The sequence below is a fragment of the Trematomus bernacchii genome, unplaced genomic scaffold (assembly GCF_902827165.1).
Source record: "Trematomus bernacchii unplaced genomic scaffold, fTreBer1.1, whole genome shotgun sequence".
In the NCBI taxonomy this organism is placed as follows: domain Eukaryota; kingdom Metazoa; phylum Chordata; class Actinopteri; order Perciformes; family Nototheniidae; genus Trematomus; species Trematomus bernacchii.
Genome location: NW_022987714.1, coordinates 15438858 through 15451253, shown reverse-complemented (window position 1 = coordinate 15451253; position 12396 = coordinate 15438858). Strand labels below are relative to the sequence as shown.

The 12396-nt window shown below is 38.4% G+C and overlaps 1 pseudogene; it reads right to left on the bottom strand.

Moving 5' to 3' along the window:
* Positions 1-2991: 2991 nt before the first annotated feature.
* On the bottom strand, positions 2992-11160 carry LOC117491400 (annotated as a pseudogene).
* Positions 11161-12396: the final 1236 nt, after the last annotated feature.

The following is a 12396-nucleotide window of genomic DNA, read 5'->3' as shown; positions in this document are numbered from 1 at the left end:
ATGGAATGTAAACAAATATTTTTTTTTTCGTTTTTTTTCTTAAATACTGGGCTAACTAGGGTCAAATAGGTTTACTGATATAGTTGTAGTCTAAATAGTCAATGAAAGCAAAGAAAAGTATTGGTGTGAAAATCACAAAACTATAACACATAGAATTAGAAGAATAGAATAGGGAGGGATGAAACCCTCTTTAATGGTCACACATGCAGAGCACACAGCACACACAGTGACATTTGACCTCTGCATTTAACCCATCCTAGTACCAGGAGTCTAGTACTAGGAGCAGTGGGCAGCTATTGTACAGCGCCCGGGGAGCAATGGGAGTGAGAGGGGAAGGGGGGTGTCTGGTGCCTTGCTCAAGGGCACCACGGCAGGGCAGGAGGTGAACTGGGACCTCTCCAAGTAGCAGTCCATACTCCATATTTTAGGTCTGGTCGGGGACTTGAACCGGCGACCCTACAGCTCCCAGTCCAAGCCCCTACATTTGTGAGACAGCGACCCTTTAGCGGTTGGATTTTCAGGGAAAGAATCGACCACGAGAGGAGGTAGAATTGCAAACCATGGTGACTTTATTTCAAAAACACCACAAGAGAACAGTAGCCAGCATGTAGGTGTTCACCCCTCTCTGTACAGGTTCACTGCCAGACACATACTAATCTAAACTTATCCATAGATACAGCAGTAGACTATGCTGCCGGAATGCTTTGGAACTCTGAGAACTCTGAACTTTTGGTATATTTAGACATGTTTTTTCTGTTACTCAGGGTCGCCTTCGGAATCTATTGCAGCTGCCTTGAATCCAAGTTGGCTACAGCTGTCGGCAAATGAGATTTAAATGTGTCAATGGTCACAATCAAGCCTACAGGTGCTGAGTACAGCAGCAACACTAGGCTTTGACTTCAGGACACCCCGAAATATTGAGATTATACTGATTTCCGCACAAGTATTTATAATATTGATGTTGAATCAGTATTCGTGGGTGATTGTTTGGCTCTAAACTGTGTAAGGAATACGAGTCACTTTGCCATTTGATTGGGGCTTTTAACCAGCTCTTATTATGAATATTTTACAAAATCAGTGTGCATGCTTCCTGTTTTAGCCAACTATTACTTTAAGAAATGCCGTTTTTCTTTTGGTTTGTTTTGTTTTTTGTTTGTTCCAATTTCTGATATACATTTAAATTCGTTTTTTAGATAAAACATTATGGTGACAATGAGATAGTCATCGACTGTAAGACCTTTTATTAATTTAAAACGGCCTTTAAGCCAAAATGATCTTTTCACTTGACTTATTTCCCTGTAAACTAGGTTCATGAATTTGGAAATAGCATTTCTCAACCTTTTCCTGTTACTTTATTTTCCATCTTGCATGTGTGCCATTATTTTAATGTTTTTGCAACTGATACTGGAAATGTGGGAGAGGGGGTAATGACATGCAACAAAGGTTCCAGGGCTCAAATCGTAACCGGGAAATTGCAGTGATGCAGCATGCAGCATGCATAAACCCAATTGTATGTCCTATTACTGTTTTCAGTAATAATAAGGTGAGATGTATTTGTTTGTTTGAGTTCAATGTAAACAAAGCCCTTTGGTTTATGAATGTGCTTCTTGCCACACTTCTTGCAGCTCTGCAGTCTTCAGCAAAAACTTCCAGGTTGTTCTCATTCACTTGCCTCATAACATGCTGGATGGGGACATTTTTATTCGATTTGCAAATTACTCATGGAATGTTTGCGTGCACTCACCAGGAACATCAGCTGCTCATATACCTCACAACCTCCTGTCTATTTCAGAGGAACCCTTAGATCCTCAATTGCTGCCACCTGTTCATTAAGTCTACTCAAAGTGGGGGGTTAGTCTGGTAATTCCACTATCATCCTTAGTTAATGTAATTGAGTTGTAATAAACAGGAAACAGATAAAAAAAGCAATGTATTTACAGTATGGTACCTGATTTTGAAGCAGATTGTTGAGCTAGAGTCATTGCGCTAGTAATGACTTAAAGAAACCAAATATACTTTATAAAAACTAAATTTGATTAAAAATGTGAAACTATTTGATCATGTATACAATTAGTTCAAAGTGTGCATAACTACGTTTCTAATTTATGATTAATATCAAAATGCCAAATTAATGAAAACCTATTGTTTTACACATCATACCATATAACGTGGTCTGGAGCATCATATTCGATCATTTTACCTTAGCTTCAGAGCTCTTCTATCATACACACAGACTGGAATCCTTGTGTTTTGCTTACATGGCAGAAGTTAAATATGGGACACGTACCAAATATGGTAAGGATAACAGCTGTTGTCTCTGTGAGTGACACTTATTGTTAGCACACACATCTTACGTTTCAGGTGTCCTTCAGCAAAGGCACAACCTGAACTTCTAATAATCAGTACTTAAAATAGGTTTCTTTAGTTCAAGGAAATAGAAGACATACATTATAATCCATCTGACAGATTGTTTAATTAAAAATACTGCATGGAGCAGAATGCTATTCTTATTTTGAAAATAATTGTGAAGAAAAAAAGGAAAATATAAAGCTAATACTTGTGTTGAGATGTAGGAGATATGGCTGTGGTATTCAGACTCATTATGTCACGCTATTAACACTTCGACTGACTGCAGACATATCTTTAAGTCCATTTTTGGCTCTATGCAGTGCACTTTGAATGTCAGCCTTGTGACCAAAGTTATTTTCAAATGTCCCTTGCAAAAGTGTGAAAAACACTTTTGTGTATTTGTAATTGTCACCCAATAAAATGACAAGATTTTGTCATTTGCAATCTCCTGTTGGTAATATTTACATTCAAAGATGTTACATTTATTTTAAGATTTAAGTGTTCCAAATAATCGCTCACATCACACTTACACTGGGTTTTTGAGCGGACACAATGTCATACTTAATTAGTAGCCTCCCAAGATAGCTCACAAGGGAAAGCTTGTCTTGGATTAGGTCATTAATTTGTCTATTTTTGTGCCCGTTTTACCGGTTAGCATTAAAGGGACTTGAGTGGCACACATTTGCTTTGTTCTCGCTGTTTCCTTGATAGCTGCCGATGCAACCTTCACTTCATTTGTCAAATATGTTTGTCTTTTTTTTTTAAATCATTTTTGCTTACTGGCTGGCTGAAAACATTGTAATATGTTCAGTAATCCCATTTTAGGGAGTTTACACAATCATTATTTTCTAGTCTGTATTATTTAACAAGTTAACTGTCTTTTGTTTATGGTCAATTGTTTTTAAACCAATTTCTTTTACATGATTATCATGTAAAGAAAAGTTATTCAAATCTCACATCAACTAGCTTTCATAGTAAGCAGAGAAAAACCAGAGTGACAGACATAATTCAAGTTTAACAGTTTAAGCTTTTATTTCAGCATGAATTATATCATATTATATGATTCAACACAGGGAAACACTCATTGTGCTTTACTCTTGTGAGTTTGAATAAACTATAGGTGACAAAGAGGATTATAAACAGTTAAAGGTGGGGTAGGTAATTTTGGAGAAACCAGCTCGAGATCGCTAGAATTTGAAAATACACAGCCGGAAAAAATCTGCCACTTCCTTACAGAGCCCCTCCTCCAACACACATGAACGCGCACATGACCAATGAGGGCACGAGATAAGTTTGTGCACAGATGGAAGGCTGACAGGCAGGTAGGCCATCCAGTTATTTTAGCCGGGCCGGCTGATTGGTCGTGCTTTTTACAGTATTACGGCTTCCACAGATGACATTTTTTTATGGATTTTTTGTCAAAGCACTTAAGATATTCATTGCTATCGGGATGTTAAGAGCATTCCATGGAATATAACAAAAAGTGTATCTCGAGCCGGTTTCTCAAACTTACCTACCCCACCTTTAATTGCATAGTAATTAAAGCTAAAGCTTTGTGAAGTGAATGTAAAGATTCTGCTTATTTTGCCCTAAACCGACATATGGTTACCTTGCCAGAGTCACGGCTCTTTGCTCTCAGTTTGTTGACCTGGGTCTCTGCAATGTCAGCACGCTCCTCAGCCCCCTCCAGCTCATGCTGAACCTTCCTGCACTTGGACAGATGAGTATTGGCCTGCTCCTCCTTAAATACAAGAAATATAAACATGTTTCAGTGTTTAAAATCATTTTTTGTGAATTAAATGAGACATGGAATCAAGTTCCCAATGTTTGGAATATATATGTTTTGTCCTTACCGCCTCCTCAGCCTGCCTCTTGTAGGCCTTCACCTTCAGCTGCAATTTGTCAACCAGATCCTGCAACCTGGCAACATTTTTTTTGTCCTCCTCAGTCTGAGAAAGAACGTTTAGATTTGCATGTTTTAATATTTTAAAATGTTAGTTTGTAGGATAATATTTGTACTGTACATGTTAACTATGAAAGTGACTTTACCTGATAGGAGAACTCTCCTCTCATATTTGCGAACACCTTTAACAGCATCTACTCCATGTCTCTGTTCAGGCTCAACCTGCTCATGCACCTTTTGAATAACATTAAAACATTAAGTATCCAGCTTGTTTTCAAAGGTTTCTTTCAGCTATATAAATCTTAGTGTGATTTTTTTACCCTAGACTCAAGTTTCTGGAGCTGCTTCTTGCCACCCTTCATGGCCAGGTTCTCAGCCTCATCCAGACGGTGCTGCAGGTCCTTAACAGCAACCTCCAGGTTCTTCTTCATCCTCTCAAGATGAGCACTAGTATCTTGCTCCTTCTTCAGCTCCTCAGCCATCATAGCAGCCTACAGGAGACAGCATAACATGTTAACTAGACATATCAAGGAAAAACCATTGCAGTTAAAGTAAGAACACATGACATTGAAACCTACATCAGTGATGGCCTTCTTGGCCTTCTCCTCTGCATTCCTTGCTTCCTGAACAATGTCATCCACTTCACCCTGGACCTGGACCAGGTCTGTCTCAAGCTTCTTCTTGGTGTTCACAAGGCTTGTGTTCTAAAAGGTAAAAATATTTAGCCTCCTAAGTCAACACCTGTCTAATATTCACAATATTAAAGATCTCATTAGATTCTTGAATTATTGAAACAAATGATTGGGTTTGTTCACCTGAGAGTGCAGAAGTCCAACACGCTCACTGGCATCAACCAGCTCTTGCTCAGCAATTTTGCGACTTCTCTCTGTCTGTTCCAGAGCAGCACCACCATAAGACCGTTTCTACGCTCCACCATAGCAGCCTGCTCCTTGAAGTCCTCCTGGGCTCTGACAGCATCATCAAGGTGCAGTTGTGCATCCTAGTGAGAAAAAGATCAGAAATATATATCCATGAATGCCAAAATGTAGCCTTACGAAATATATTATATGTAACTCGTACTTCTGCTTCCACTCTGCCAACACCTGAATAATACAATTCATACAGTTTATTTGGTTATGTTCACGTAAGAGGGCAAAATAAATATTCATGTCATTGTTTGTGTGTTTTGACCAAACACAGTAAATTGTGTTACCTTGTCAAAGTTCCTCTGCTTTTTGTCCAGGTTGGCAGCAAGGCCATTGGCCCTCTCACTCTCTACTTGCAGACTCAGATCATTCTTCTCCTGCAGAAGGGAAACCATCTTCTCCTCCAGTTCCTTCTTCTTGGCCAGGGCAGTAGCCAGGTCAGTTTTCATTTTTTCATAGTTCTCCTTCATATTTGCCAGCTCCTTCTCAGTTTCAGCACTCTGCAGCAGAGGCTTAATCTTGTAGTAGACCTTCATCCATGGCCAGTGTTTCACATTCATGAAGGAGCGCACGTTGTACTGGATGGTATAAATGGCATCCCTGTGGAAAGTAAATTGCTGTTAGGAACTAAATGTATACCACGGCATATAGCCTGAGTCATAGTGACCAGAGATGCCAGTTTTGCATCTCTCATCTCCTCAAGGGTACCAAGACCAGCCTCGAAGAACATCTGAATACAGAGAGAACATAAATGTATTCTATTTTCAACCAAGTCAGACTTGCAGTATGATAACCAAGTAATGGTCAATTAAATAGTCATTCAAAAAACGTTTAAATCTGAATAAAATACCTATCAATGGCCACTTGGGGGCGACATTTCTCTACTTTCATGTCTTAATCTTTCCTTCATTCATGGCCTTAATTTCCGTCACAATAATACAATAATGTGAGACGTTTTGGCGATGTCATTCCATCAAGCAGGAATGAACTGACAGCCCTTGATAAGAACACTGAAGTATATACATGCAATCAAGGTGCTTACCTTTGTGTGTCCGAATCTGTACTCATCATGAGGAACATCAATTGACCCAAGCAGCTTTTCTGAAGCCTTCTTGTTGTCAATGAACTGACCCTCAGGGATGACACTGGCATTCAGCACCTTGTATCTATATGAAAAAGTTTATTGTTAGTGAAAGCATTTTATTTGTATTAATTTTCATTAAAAACACATTTTAAAATAACTATTGATACCTCTGCTTGAAGTCAGCATAGGGGATTCTGCTGGGGAAACCTTTTCTGCAGATTATAATACCCTCCAGGACACCATTACACCTGAGCTGGTGGATAACCAGGTGGTTCTCCATCAAACCTGAAAAAACGCATTTCATAATGAATTCTAATGAAATGTCTAAGTTGAAGCCATACAAAATGAATTCCGTGCAAACAAAACCTAACCCAGTCATCAAGACTATCAAGAGTATGTTGTATATGTACCTGGAGTCTTTGACTCATTAGGAATCAGACAGCGTGAGGATGGGTGCTCCTCAAGTTAGTCATCAGCTTGCCCAAGTTCTCCTGTAGATCAAAAATGGTAACATGTTAGTTTGATTACAAACCGATATATTGTTAAAATGAGATTGCAATGTACCTTACCCTAAACTGTGAAGACACAGTCTGCATAGAACCACCCTTCTTCTTGCCTCCCTTCTTGCCAGTCTCTGTTGATGTTTTGTTAGAATGTCACAAAAATTGCATAAACACAGTTGATGATATAAAATAAAATAATAATACAAATATATGGAAATTAGTTTTAGTTAACTGTAGTTAAAATCATACCTTCAACTACTGGAGGATACAACAGACCCAGCTGTTTCACTGAGGATGTCTGCCTCAGGCTTGCCCTTTACGGGCTTTGGCTTCTCAAATGCTTTGGTTTTGCCAAGATGCTGGTCATACAGCTTGTTCTTGAAGGATGTGTCTGTGGCCTTGGGGAACATGCACTCCTCTTCAAGGATGGAGAAGATGCCCATGGGCTTGAAAAAGTTGAAAGAGGTATATCATTTAGTGATACATGATAACAAATAAAAAAAACGGTTACATATGAGGACAAAATTAAGTGTTTACCTTTTCAATCAGCTCAATGCAGGCAGCCAAGTCCATTCCAAAGTCAATGAACTCCCAGATAATACCCTCCTTCTTGTACTCCTCTTGCTCCAGGACGAACATGGTGTGGTTGAAGAACTGTTGCCGTTTCTCATTGGTGAAGTTGATGCATAGCTGTTCCATGCTGTTGTACTGCGTTGGGACAAATAATCAGAATGATCTCTTGCAACAGGCAATAATAATGATTTTGACTTGAAAAGTAGCATTTTCAGAATTTCTTACATCAAAGATTTCAAAGCCAGCAATATCCAGGACTCCAATATAGTACTGCCTGGGTTGTTTGGTGTCCAACATCTGGTTGATACGGATGACCATCCACAAGAACATCCTCTCATAGATAGACTTGGCCAGGGCAGGCACTGCGTTACTCACCTGAATAAAAACAAACATAAAATGTCATCATGATTGCTAAACAATTTTTATAAAATGCTGGATAACTGGTATTTTGAGTCATTTGATACATAAATAAACTTCTTAAAAGTAGAGCTAACTTTCATACTGCATCTGGTGTTAAAAACTGACTGGAGATTTTATTTGACCTAATATAAAAACACATCTACTGTACATTTGAATGAAGGGTTACCAGTAAATCTCTATTACCTGAGGTACAGTCTGTCCCTTGGTGACATACTCATTTCCGACCTTCACTCTAGGATAGCACAGAGCCTTCAGCATGTCAGCGGAGTTCAGACCCAGCAAATAAGCAACCTTGTCAGCATCTGAAAACAATTCAGAAATGTCCATTATAATTTGTGAAGAACACAATGTTATCAAGAAATGTACCAATGTTGTTGCCAAGCTCTAAGCTTTGAGCTAAGATTAAATACTCACCCTCTGTGCCATCAGGCTCAGCCTGCTCCTCACGCTGCTTTTGCTTGAACTTCATGTTACCATGGTGAAGCACAGCACCGGTCATCCTGTAAATGCTCATCTTCTCTTCCTTAGTGAAGCCCAGGATATCAATGGCATTCTGATTTCAAAAGAAGTGCCCATACAAAACATAAACCCTTTTAGAAAATGAACTTGAAAGAGCCGTTTTGATTTTGCATGTCAGCACAAAATAAATGTAAACATCACTTACATCAGTGGCTTCCAGCTCAACTTTGTCATCAATGCTGGCCACAGTGATATGACCCTGACTGTACATGGGGAAGTCGTAGGGGTTGGTTGAAATGAGTGACAATTCTGCGGAAGGGGAAAATATGTCAATAAACATGTTTCATATGTAAAGCTGTAGGATAAAAAATACGCAATATTTTAATCTTCTTACCAATCAGCTCAGGTATGTGGGCAGTCATCATCTGGTAGAAGATATGGTAGCCTCTCTCATCAGGAAGCTGGAATGTCACTCTAGACTTCTCCAGCAGATCTACAAGTTTTGATCATGTCAGAGCCAGGCTAAATCTTACTTACAGTAGTTTGTACACTATAAGGATTGTTACTTACAAGTCTCAATATCAGCACTAGCCAGTTTGCCAGATGCATGGAAATGGATTCTGATGAATTTACCCTGTTTGGAATAACATAATCATTAATGTCCCTCCACATGTGCAATATGTAAAAAGTATCCTCTCGTGTGTAGAAACTGTTCCATACTTACAAAACGAGAAGAGTTGTCATTCCTCACAGTTTTGGCGTTACCATAAGCCTCCAGCAGGGGACTGGCTGCAATAATCTGATCCTCCAGTGAACCCTATAAACCAAGTTTGGAACTGCTATCAGAAAATTACTTTATTTCTTAATCCCTGGAAAAATGATATAAAGAATGTTGATTTTTAATCATCATAGAGTTACATACCTTTGATGTGTCTCTCTGCTTGCCTACACCAACTGAGATGGTTGAACTCCTCAGTTCCCAGTATTTTGACAATGGCTTTGTCACCATCTTTCTTGATGAGTGTTGCCTTCAAGTACAGCTCCTTGACATCAGACACATAGCAGGCACTCTTGGCATCAAAAGGTGCGTTTTGAGCCTCAATTATTTCCTTCTCTGGTTTGCGGAGGTAAATGGAAGCCTTGCCGTACATGGCCATCTCCGCGTCTGTACTCATGATTGCGGTCTATGTCTGGGTAGCAAGTCAAACAACATCGATTTTAGAATCATGTCAGCTCATGCCATTGAACATTGAATAATTTGTATGGTGTTGTACTAAACAGTTAACCCTCCTGTTATATTCGTTTTTTGTAACAGCAATAATATTCGTGGGTCAATTTGACCCAGTGCATGTTTAATTATCCAAAAATGGTCAGAAGCCCCAAATTCCAGATTTTTTTTATTACTATCAATGAAATCAATATTTAGTGCAATTGTGTTATTCACCTCTCACAGATCATGGTTCCATTAGAATAAGTCACTTGTTTTTCACAAAACATATACATTCAAACACATTTTTCTATTTTCTTTTTACATTGGAAAAACCTTGATATAAAATACATTAGTTTTGCATAACATAACATTTTTAAATTACTTTTAAAATGTTCCAACTTTTTTTCCAATTGGTTGATGTTGATAAATGGAGACGAGACACCTCTTCTGTTCAGGGTCAGACCCAATCACTTAGAATCAAGCCAAATGAGTCATAAGGGTTTGTATTGAAAGTATTTTATTGTAAAAGCAATTAAGAACGTGTGTGTGTGTGTGTGTGTGTGTGTGTGTGTGTGTGTGTGTGTGTGTGTGTGTGTGTGTGTGTGTGTGTGTGTGTGTGTGTGTGTGTGTGTATTCGAGTGGGGTAGTGTGTCCCCTTCTAGCCTCCACTTTCACTGTCAGGTGCGGGGTGTCTGTCTGTCTCTCTCTGTCTGTCTGTCTGTCTGTGTGTGTGTGTGTGTGGAAAATTACGATATATATACCATATATCCCATTTGAGCCCTCTGACCCCTTCTAGCCTCCACTTTCACTGGTGTGTGCGTGTGTGTATGTACGTGTGTGTGTGTGTGTACGTGTATGTGTACGTGTACATTTCTGACCCCTTTTAGCCTCCACTTTCACTGCTGGGTCAGATTGACCCGAATACCATCTCTGTGATATAGACATGTAGGGGGGGGATCCAAATGCATGACATGAACCATTTTCATTTGACTTGTTTATTGCACTAATTAAGGTAAGTAGAAGAAGTTTCATACAAAAAAAATACTTGAAAGTATTTTTCTTAGATTTTCAAACTTTCAAACGGGTCAATTTGACCCTGAATGTAACAGCAGGGTATATCCACATCAGAATCATTTTCATTGCATTGCATCATTACAAGGGACCTTTACTGTAATTGTAGTAAGTCGCTCAACTCTGCACACCAAATGTCTGTTGCATGTGTGTCTGTCACGTGAGGTCCCTCCTCAGTTTCTATTCCTGAGGTATATTCCCTTTTTCCCCATTAAAGGGGTCCAAATGGCGTACAGATTGTAAAGACTATTCAAGCTCATTTTTTATATTTGGCTGTATAAATAAAATGAAGTTGACTGATTGAAGTAAACAACAAAATGAACACTAGCTTTTACATTTTAAAACCTGAGATCACTGATGTAAAACAACAAACACTTGAAAAAAGAAAATGAATGGTAAAAGTTGTACATACCTTACTCTTCCCACTTGTAATAAGAATGTCGTATTCCACAAACCTAATGAAAAAGAAAATAATTAATCAGTGCAGGAAAAAAAATATTACTCATGCATTAATTTTAAAGTTAAGTGAACATATTACATATTGTGTCAGAGGAAAGCAAAGTTTGCTTTGAATATCAATAAATACATTATCTTGACATTTTTAACAGATTTCTTAAATTACAATGCATAAGAGAAGACCCCCTCACCACAAACTCCACTGGTCATCCACCGCACTACCTCAAGCAGTCCCCCTTATATTCAGTCAGGCTTGCTTACATTGCAGAAGTTCAACAGACTGATGTGCCAAATATGGTAAGGATGACAGCTGAGTCATGAGGTATTTAAAATATTTTGCTGACACTACATTTGGGAGAATCCCCACCTTATGTAATGTGATAAGTTACTACGGTAGATGGCAGTGGACATTCTGTCATCTACATTCTCCTGAATAATCATAACATTGGAATATAATGGGGATATTTATTTTGAACTTGAAAATATACCCAGGGAGTAATGACTATGTAATTTTTTTAATTATAAAAATAGCAAAACAATTCTTGATTTAGAATTGCACATTATTATTGTCTTATAAAACAAATGTACATGATTTACAGAAATGCCACTGTCTCTTACTACACTCTGCAATTTCTTCTTTGTGCAGAGTGAGTTTGATTTAGTGGTCAGAGTGAGCCAGTTGTCAGCTAACTTAGAGATGCAATGAGGAATACATGCAATGTATCTGAGCCACATGTGTTAGGGACCCACTGCCATACTCCATCATGTCATTTGAGTAGTTTCCAAAAAAGGTGAAAGAAGTGGGCATGTCATCAATGAGTGGGAGGTTACAAGGCTCGTCGTTGGTTGGTTGACTGTCTATTGATAAATTAAAAGGAATGTTCCAACCAAAAGGAATGCTTTAAGCAGTAGGAAACATATAAGCATGTTTTTCTTTCTTTTTTTCGCCATGACACTGCTTTGAGATGTGCCTTGGATGTCAAGAAATGTATTTAATCAGTGTTTCTAACATCTACTGAATCTATCAAGCAAGGGAAAAGCACTATTAAAGTAAAATAGTAAGGTCACATCAGGGGAAATGCATCACATAAACATTTTGTCTGATAAAATCACATTTCTGCAGACTATTCTGAGCATTTTAAAACATTGTCCAATAGTAAATGTGTGAATATAAATTATGATGTGATGTTCAGATTTGCTCTACCTAGCAGGGGCAGTGAGTAAAGCCCTCCCACTCCAGGGTGTACCTCACTTGGTCCGATGCTAAAGATAAACTATTAGGCTTCTTTGAAAAGGGGAAAATGTTTTCCTATTCATTTATGCTCATTACTGACTACTTCACTGACATATGGATTACGTGACTGAGCTATTTATTGCATTTAAACAAGGAATTAACTTTTATGAACCCAGTCTTTAATGAGAAAATGTAGTAATTAATGAAT